This window comes from Lucilia sericata, unplaced genomic scaffold, assembly GCF_015586225.1.
Source record: "Lucilia sericata isolate MDLA Ls3-8-SP2 unplaced genomic scaffold, ASM1558622v1 Contig000637F_arrow, whole genome shotgun sequence".
NCBI lineage: Eukaryota > Metazoa > Arthropoda > Insecta > Diptera > Calliphoridae > Lucilia > Lucilia sericata.
Window position 1 is genome coordinate 98807 of NW_023994643.1, and position 10228 is coordinate 109034.

Below are 10228 nucleotides of genomic sequence, written 5' to 3' on the forward strand. Positions count from 1 at the left end.
TTAAGTAATTTTCGGGAAGGGAGCTTGTATGGGAGCTATGACCAATTATGGACCGATCGGAAAAAAATTCCACAGTAATATTTCTGTGTATATGAGTAATACTTATTCCAAATTTTATATGGATATCTTAATTTAGTAATGAGTTATGCGCGTTTAAGTGATTTTCGGGAAGGGTCCTTGTATGGGAGCTTTGACCAATTATGGACCGATCGCAAAAAAATTGCATAGAAATATTTCTGTATATGAGAGCAATACTTGTACCAAATTTTATATGGATATCTTAATTTAGTAATGAGTTATGTGCTTTTAAGTGATTTTCGGGAGGGGACCTTGTATGGGAGCTATGTCCAATTATGGACCGATCCAGAAAATTTTTTCTCGCGATGAATTCTATTGACATAAGATTTTAATTTGTAAAATTTTGTGAAGATATCGACATTCTGACGGAAGTTATTAACAAAAAACTCATTTTCCGGGAATATGTGCTTTTGTATGGGAGGTATATGAAATTATGGACCGATTCTGGCAATTTTCAGCAGGAATCAAGATCTTGTGTAGAAACGAATGTATGATGACTTTCATGAAATTATCTTGCATAGTTTTCGAGAAAATTACATCAGAATGTGTAAAAAATGCTTATTTTTTTCGGAGTTGTTTTAAATTTTGATTCATATCTTTTCCCGATTTGAACCGATTTCGCTCATTTTCAATACCAAACTGTACCGGATAATAGTGAATATTTTGGGTGAATTTGGTTAAATTATATTGCTTCGTTTTAACGAGAGCGTGTTTTACACAGACAGACAGACGGACGGACGGACAGACGGACATAGCTAAATCGACTCAGAATTTCATAAGGACCCAGAATATATACACTTTGTTGGGTCTCAGATGAATATTTCTTGGTGTTCACGGAATGACAAAGTTATATATACCCTCTATCACCACTGATGGTGGTGGAGGGTATAATTATAACATAGATTACGATTTAAGCAGAGTTAGCTGCCTTTTTCATGTTGTTTTTTGTTTTTATTTCTTTAAAAAAAAAAAAAACTTAACTAAAGTACCGTTTTATTTTTCTTTTGTACACTACATACATAGCTGCCAGATTTGACGATTTATCGTCATTTTGACGATTCTTCGCTTCAAAAATAGCAAAGTGACGATTTGACGATTTTTTCCTTGAAACTGACGATTTTTGAAAAATTAAAAAAATTAAAGATTTTATTTTTTTTTTATTTTACAGTGAAAAAAAGGAAATTAATATTAAACTTGGAATTCAGTAAAAATAGAATTTATATTATAATGAAAACTAGAAGTTAAATTCTATTATAAAACATTCACAAGTCGAAAAAGTGTGTTTTGAGTTTTAAGCTCTCAAAGCTTAAACATATTTTACATCTAAATGTGTATGCTATGTACATTATTTCTTATAACTTTTGAAGAGATCAACAGATCTGAACCAAATTTTCACACTGTATAAGTTAAATCCAGTACAAACAAGTTTTGTAAAAGAACTAAATTTTACGAAGAAATCTCACCAAGTTTATTCTTTTTATATCTACCCAGCAAAAAATAGTGCATCCTCTGAAGCAGATTTGTAAGGCAGAGAGCAGTTGTTACTGCTTCCACTTGTTATAAAAGAATATATGATTTTTATATGGGATTCCTCTCGTAGAGGCTCTGCCTAAGGAATCCAAAATGTGCATATTTCATATTGTTGAAATTGCGCTAATTTTAGTGAATTAATATTATTTTTCAACACTGAACATTGATTTAAATTTAGAAAGATGCAAAAATTACGTGATTTTAGAGCTGTTGAGAAGCAAATTTCTACACCACAAACAATAATTGCTGAATTTATGCCTTCCAAAATCTTTTTTGTAAGGCAATAATTTTAAGATGCATTAGAAGAAGGAGTTAAAGATGCAGTAGTTATATTTATTGCTTCCAAATCAAGAATATTTTTTGTTGGATAAGTACTTGTTTACAGAAAACTTTAAAAAATTTTACAAACAGTTTTATGCTTAAAAAGATTAAAATATTCCTTGTGCACCAAAACAAGCAATATTTTGATGCAACAAACTTTGAGAAATTTAAGGAAAAAGATGAACAAGTTTCTATACCTAAAAACTATATGTGAACACTATGTAATTTTAGCAGTATTTATGTTTGATATTTTTAAAAATGCCAGAACATTGAAAACATTATGAGAACATTAGAAAAGAATTAACATTACTGTCGAATATTCTTCAAAACTCAAAGTTTATTGAATCTTGAGCAATAATATTCCGTATTTTTCAAATTTTACATAAATATGTATTAATATAATATATTTTTAAATATATTTCATCTTAAAATATTACAATATTTTTAATATTTTATAAAAATTTTAAGCTTTCATATTCTCCGATTTTCTTTACGATTTCTTAAAACCAAAATGACGATTATTTAAAAATTTATCGGGAAATTGACGATTTTTTCAAAAATTCATCTGGCAGCCCTGACTACATACATGAAAAGAAGAATATTTTTGTTTCAGTTTAAAGTTGATCTTTTGTAAGTGACGTTGTGTTTTGTTAAAAAAGTTATTTTATTGTAAAAATTTAAAATAAGTGTGCTGATCTAAATGGCAGAAACGGACTTAAAAATTGGTGTAAATTTACTTCATATATTCTAGTTTTAATACTGACCGAAAGTTTCAAAAGAAAAGTAAGATTCATTCATTTATCTTCGTTAAAATTGTTTAATTATATTTTTATTGAATTAACTATAATACATGTTTATTATTTGATGATCATTTTTAAATAAACTTGCATAATTTTAAAATAAATATAAAAAATATATATTTTTTCTATAACAAAATCGGAAGACATGGTACTTTAACTTACAAATGCAAATAGGATTGTAATCTACATACATTACATTCATATTTGCAAGCGTTTATAGGCGTCTCATTAACTTCGCTTAGAACTCCACACATTATGTATGTGAAATTTTAATTTGTCTTAATGATATTATGGCTTACATTCTAAGCGAGAGCACATCGATGACACAGCCTAGGACACTTTTATGTTAAATCTAAGTGGAAGAATAAGTGAAAGCATCAGCACTGACTGCCACGAAATATCACTTAGATAAGCGAGTACATAATGTGTATTTTTACCGCTGGGAAGCTTGCGTGTATTGGTGTGTCTGTGTTTAAGTGAAATGAAAACTTGTTTGTTGTTTTGTTTTAATACACATAGCAAAATGTTTGATGTTAATTGGGAAAAAAAATAATTGATTATAAAAAAAAACATTAAAAAAAAAATGAAAAAGAATTATAAATTTTTATAGATAATATTCATTATTTATAAAAATATTTAGTTTTTCATGAAATTACATTTTATTTTTCCACGCTTTATTGAAAAAAAATATTGAAATAATTTATTAATGTATAAATGTAAGGTGTATTTGCACGCAAACTATTTTATTTTGTTTATGAACAACTTTTTGCAGTGTATGTTGACTTGAATACGGTTCTCTGCTGCTTAATACACACAATTAATACTTGATAGTATGTGTCTGCTCACCACTGCTTTAAAGGCTTAATTAGAAATGGTTTTGCTTGAGTATAGGCAATAATTAGTATTTACTCTCAAAAGTACGAATTTTGTCGCTTTTTCATCCACATACACCTTCTTGTCCCTTCTTATCCAAGTTTTGGAAAACAATATAGCCTATCACACCATACACTTATATATCTAACTATGTTTCAAATTTAAAGAAAATCGTTCCAGCCGTTTAAGTGTAATTACAAACATTATGCGCACGCTACAGGTCGCAATTTGATGAAGTTTGGCACATACTCTTGCAAGGACGAATCCTATTGAAAATGGTTAAAATCGGACCATTATTTCGCATAACCCCTGAATATTGCTTTTGAGCTCATAAATATGTTAATTATTCTTGTATCACACAAAAAATCGGCAAAACTTAGTTTTATATAAGTTTTAATGACACTGCTGATTTTCGTAATGATCGGTCCTCATTTGATCACATCCCATATATAAAGTCCCCTTCATAAAAGGACATGATGGTTCAAATTCTCTTATAGGCACAAAAATTTACTGCGATATTCTACATAAATAACTTTAACGTAGACGTAAAACGATTTACCAAAATTTATAAGGATAAGCCCTCATATAATCCTATTTTAGAAAATCCCTTTTTGTGTCAATAAATTGTTAAAATATTTCTGAATTAAGGTAAAAATTAATTTAAATGCTTTATTATTAAAAAAGTTGTTGTAGACATCATATGGTCGGCCATGCCCAACTATAAATTTTTACGTTTATTTATTTGTTTTATTTATTAATTGAAGTAGTTTGAATTGTCTGAACATTAATTGAGTCCCTTTACGCAGCAAATACAAATTTCCCTTTTTTACCCATTTTTCCCCTTAGACTGGGGTTTCTAAATATATGGACATATGTGTGAGACTCTCAATATCAAAGTTTATAATATTTTGGATTCAGAATAGAAAAAAAGTACTCATTTTGTCGGATTTTCGCCATTTGGCCTATTTTTTGCCCCCTTCCGCTTCAATTTTCATAACGGCACTTTGCTAATATATATTTCTAACAAATTAAGTAGTTTAATCGAAAATGCTATTGCTTAATGATAGACAAAATCAGTATTTACTATCAAAAGTACTCATTTTGTCCGTTTTTCACTCATTTTACCCCCCTTTTTGCCCCTCCAAGACCTAGTACTGAAAAAAATATAGCCTATAACACTCTCCAAGTATAAATTCTTACACGGAAGTGTCAATTTTAGTCGAAGTCGATAAAGCCGTTTACAATGCGGGCGATGGCGACAGATCGATCTTCGACTCTAACCATGTTCCAAATTTGAAGAAAATCGGTCCAGCCGTGTAGGCGTGATTGACGAACAAACAAACAAACGAACAGACTTACAAAGAGATTTATAATATATATTAGAAAAAGTTATATTGTAAATTTTATTAGATTTAAATGTCTCTGTCTCTGACTTCATATAAAAAGATTACTTTATAGTCTATTTTTGATATAAGCACTTTTCACATATATGCCATCTACCCGTGACTATTAAAAGTGATGTTGTAAGAAAAAACTTCACGATATTGTCACACACGAAATTTTTTTCTAAAAAATTATTTTCAAAATCGCAAACCACTACTACAACAAAAAAAATTATCGTATATTAACTAGTAACGATCCGAAGTTTTTGTTGAAGAAGATTAACGAATTTTTAAATTTTGTAGATTTTTTGTGATATTTTTGCTTAGAGCAAGATATATATTCAAATATTTTATTTGTAAAAATAGAATATACAACTGTAACTAACATCTTCAAGCTAAAACAGACTTATACCCTTATTCTATAATTTTTCGTTCTTTTCTGTAAATGTACAGAAACAGGCGTTAGCATGAATATTTTGTATTCTATAATAATAACAGTTTAAAAATTGGTTTGTGAATTTGATAAACATTTCAAAATTACCAGATACACAATTTTATTAAGTTTGAACAATTTAAAAAAAAAAAAAAAATTTTTCGAAATTAAAAAAAGTTTGATGTGGTAATATATTTTCAATTTTACTTTATACGGTAACAGAAATTGTTTGTCAAAATTATTTTAATTATTTTGTTTATTTTCAGTGCTTTTTAAGAAAAAAAAAATAAAAAAAAATTATAGTTTTTTTGCTATTTTACCCAATTTAAACCCAAATGTTTATACGGATGTCAAAGTTGTTCGTGTAATATTTAAGGATTCCATTTCACAAAATTCTGTTCTTCAATGTTTAAAAAATTGTCCATACAAAATTTGAAGACTCTTGCAGTTACAGTTTTATGAGACATTATGAAAATTTCAAGAAAATAAGTCTTGCCGTTTTAGTTAAAATGTTATAAATAGCCAGAAAATTGGTAGCTTTTCATCTTTTTTATAAATTTTTACCTCCTAAACGTTCGAATTTCTTCTTTTTTACCCCTAAATATTCGAATTTCCAAATATCCCTCCAAAAATACAACTACGGTCAAAATTTCATTATTCTTGGTTCAGACGTTTGGACTGTGAAATGATGAATCATTTACTAATACTTAGATGAAAATGATGTCTGTTGTTCATGTGAATAATGGATTTCGCATAAAACACAAAAACAACTTTTTTCATCCAATTTAAAGAAATTATGACATATTTCATTTGTTACATTTCATTTCGTTACTAACAGAGCACTTTTATGTTAAAAACATAGCATTTTACACAAAATGTTTATAGAATACAAAAATTTAAAAAATACAAAAATTTAAGTTATAGAAAAAGGGTATAAAATTATTTATTTTTTAAATGTAATGCATTTATAAAAATAATATTTATTTCTTTAATAAGCATGAACTTTTATTTTTTTTATATTCATGAAAAATTAATATAAACGATTTTCTTTATAAGCACATTGTGCCATATACAAAAAATTTTGTTTATAATCACTTTAGCGATATACATAGTCCTCAATTTGTGTGCAATTAAGGGTTGTGACTATAAGCGAAAAGTTCTGTATTTTATTTAAATTGAATAAAGACATGTACTGAAGAAATTTCTTAGTTTTTTTTCGCAATATAAAAGAAAAAATTTAAAAGAATACTTGTGTACATTATTTCACATTGAGTTTCCCTTTAAAGTGTTTGTGTTATCAAAAAATTATTTTAATAAATAAGATTGAAAGTTAAGAAAATTTGATTGCACAAAATATTACATATAAAATATATAAATTATTGGAAGTTCGCCAATTTATCCAAATGGTAATTTAGATTTTAATGTAACGTATGAAAATTTTGAATAATATAATAATTTCCCAGATATACGAAATTTTGTACTTAATTCATATGGGAAATGCCAAGGTCCCATTGAAAGTTCGCCCATTTTTCTCTAAATGTTCGCATGAATGTCACTGTTTTTCAGGTAAAATTTGAATTTTTCTAGCTCTAATAGTTTCTCAGATGTATATCTGAGAATTTTTATATTTAATTCATATGGGAGGTTCGAATTTGCTAGTCCGTCAATCTATTACCCAAATGTTGACATTAATGTCAAAGGATTTTTGCACTAATAGTTTCCCAGATATACGATTTTTTCTATTTAATTCATATGGGAGGTTCCAACCACCCCTAATGAAAGTCCACCCATTTTCCCCGAAATGTTGAAATAAATGTTAAATTTCTTTGTGCAAAATTTAAAGATTTTGGTCTATTAGTTTCCCAGAAAAACGAAAACTCCAATTTATTACCCAAATGTTCACATGGATGTCAAAGTTGCTGTTGCAAATTTTGAGAATTTTAGGTCTAATAGTTTCTCAGATATACGAAATTTTCTATTTAATTCATATGGGGGGTTCTAAGCCCCCCTAATGAAAGTCCGCCCTTTTCCCCAAAATGTTCATATAAATATTAAAGTTCTTCGTGCAAAATTTTACGAAGCTAGCTCGAATTTCCCAGATAAACGAATTTTTGTATTTAATTCATATGGGTGCCACGCCCCTACTGCTAGTACCCCCCTTTTTTCCTTAAATAGTCATATTGATCCTAAAGTGGGTCCTACGAAATTTGAAGACTCTATTTGTTATATTTTCTCAGATATATTGATTTAGGATTTTCTTCATATGGAAGGTGCCACGACCACTATCGCCATTCCGCCCATTTTATCCAAAAATATTCTTATGGACGTCAAAGTTTTGCATACAAAATTTGAGGACTGTAGCTCTTGCAGTTTCGAGATATCCGACTTTTAATACTTATTTTGTATGTGGGCGTGGCACGTCGTCCACTTAAAATATTGAACTAAAAACAAACAAACACACATTCATTTTATATATATAGATAGATGCATACATATAGCACTTATATTTGTTTTATTATTTAGAAATACATATTACTACTTAAAGCAATTTGGAAGGAAACCCCAAGATAAATTATACAACAATATTTGAATATAATGCAGATAGCATAAAGGAACAATCTTGTAAACATTTATACCAAAATATGAAGTAAATGGATAACATAAGTGAAAGTAGTTAGTTTGAAAGGAAAATGTATATAGTATATCAAATCTAAAGAAATACAACTAGACCACTATCGATCCTGTTGTACGTATTTTGTTATTTTTTACCTTATTTTACCGTAAAGCTTTTACAACCGTATTTTTATACCGTCAACAAAAACGTATACAACATTTACCATACGAGACTCTCCAGCTTTATTATTGATGTCTTATGTTTAAAACATATTTAGTTCACACCTATCAAAACATTTGATATAAAACCTTAAAAAACGTACAAATCTGTAATCTGGAATAAAATTTTCGTTGGCTGTATAATAACAAAGTTTCTTCATATTTACACCCCATTTTGCAGTATTTAGGTAAATTTTTGGTTCTGTGTAGGGTCAAACGACGGCCGATGATTATAATAACTGGCACGGTCATTTATGTCTATATAAAACTTAGTTGTGCCAATGAGATAGTAGTATACTTGACGTAGTTATGAGTTAAAAACCCTAAATCGGAAGGTAAGGTTGTATGGGGGCTAGGTGAAATAATGGACCGATTTCAACCATTTTCAATAGGCATCGTCCTTGCAAAAAACTCATATGGTCTAAATTTTATGGAAATATTTTGCAAATTGTGGCCTGTAGCTTGCGTACAAGGTTTACATGGACAGCGAGCCAGCCGGACAGACGGACGGACATGTCTTAATCGAATCAGAAAGTGATTCTGAGTAGATCGGTATACTTTAAGGTGGGTGTAGGACCAATATTTTTATGCGTTACAAACATCAGCACTTATAATATCCCCACTATAGTGGTGTACGGTATAAAAATATTATAGGTTTATTATCGGATAATAAGCAAAAGTAGGAAAAATGGTATGCATAAATGATTAATAGCCTAAAATACAATAAAATGAAAAAAATTATTGTAAGATTCATCCTTCTTTAAAGCAACAATTAGTGACAATTGGTATTTGTTTATGTTTTGTACAAAGTTTGTTTTGTTTGATATAAAAAAATTTTTAAGTGTTAAAGAACAATGGATGCCATAAATACAATATTGCAAATAGGTAAGTACATTAAAATAAAACTGTTTAATAAAAAATATGTATTTCAACAGAAAATTTAAGCCAGATGCCCTAAAATTTACAAATAAAGGGTAGATCCCTTCACGATACCAGACAAACAATTTAAAATTAAATATCGTTTTAATAAATCGACGATAAGAAAAATCGTAAATTTAGACAGAGATAAAATTATATTCGACAGGAGGGGATTTACGCCTGATTTGTTGGGGACGTGGTGAGGAAGTACAAATAAATTTTAGTTTCAAGATGATGCCGGTGACCTTCATGGACTCACGCAGTCAACCGTTTCACGGATTTGTAAAAGAGTGGGTCATGTCAGAATCTCTCGAGGAGGAAGCATTGTTAATGAGAGCTTTTAAATTAATCCGTGACTTCCCAGAAGTAATTGGTGCAATAGATGGCATCCATATAAGAATTAAGAAAACTGGTGGCGACATGGCCCAATATTATATAAATAGAAAAGGATACAGGTAAACATCTTCTAATGAATAAATAATAAAGTTTGTTTCAGTTTTTGTCGTTTTTAAGGTAATTTGTGACGTACAACTAAGAATACGAGACATTGTTGCAAGGTGGAGGGGTACAACCCCTCCACCCATGACTGCATAATTTTTAATGAATCTACAATAAAACAAAGATTTGAACTAGGCGAAGACTACTTGGGGACTCAGGATATAAATTAACGCCATATCTGTTTACTCCTTTGCTTCATACCGTTAATGAAAAAGAAGCTAAGTATAACGTGGCTCATATTGCTTCAAGGAATACGGTTGAGCGATGATTTGGAGTGTGGAAGCAAAGATTTCGTTGCTTACTACATGGAATGACAATAAGTTTAGCAAATGTAAAAGTTGTTATTATCGCTCTAGCTCGTACATACGCAGCGAGCTCTCAAATGAGCTCTCTGGTTTTTCATCTTTCACACGTACGTAACTTCCAAGCCTAGATAATAAGAATTTGGAAGTTTTTTCATTGAGAAACACATAGAGGAACCTCTGATGTTAAACATAAAGATAAATTCTTGTTTGCCGAAAGTTATTTTTGCAAACGAGAATATTTGATATTTAATATTTATT

The 10228-nt window shown here is 29.2% G+C and overlaps 1 pseudogene; it reads left to right on the forward strand.

Moving 5' to 3' along the window:
* Positions 1 to 9103: 9103 nt before the first annotated feature.
* LOC119606931 lies at positions 9104 to 10017 on the forward strand (annotated as a pseudogene).
* The last annotated feature ends 211 nt before the right edge of the window (positions 10018 to 10228 follow it).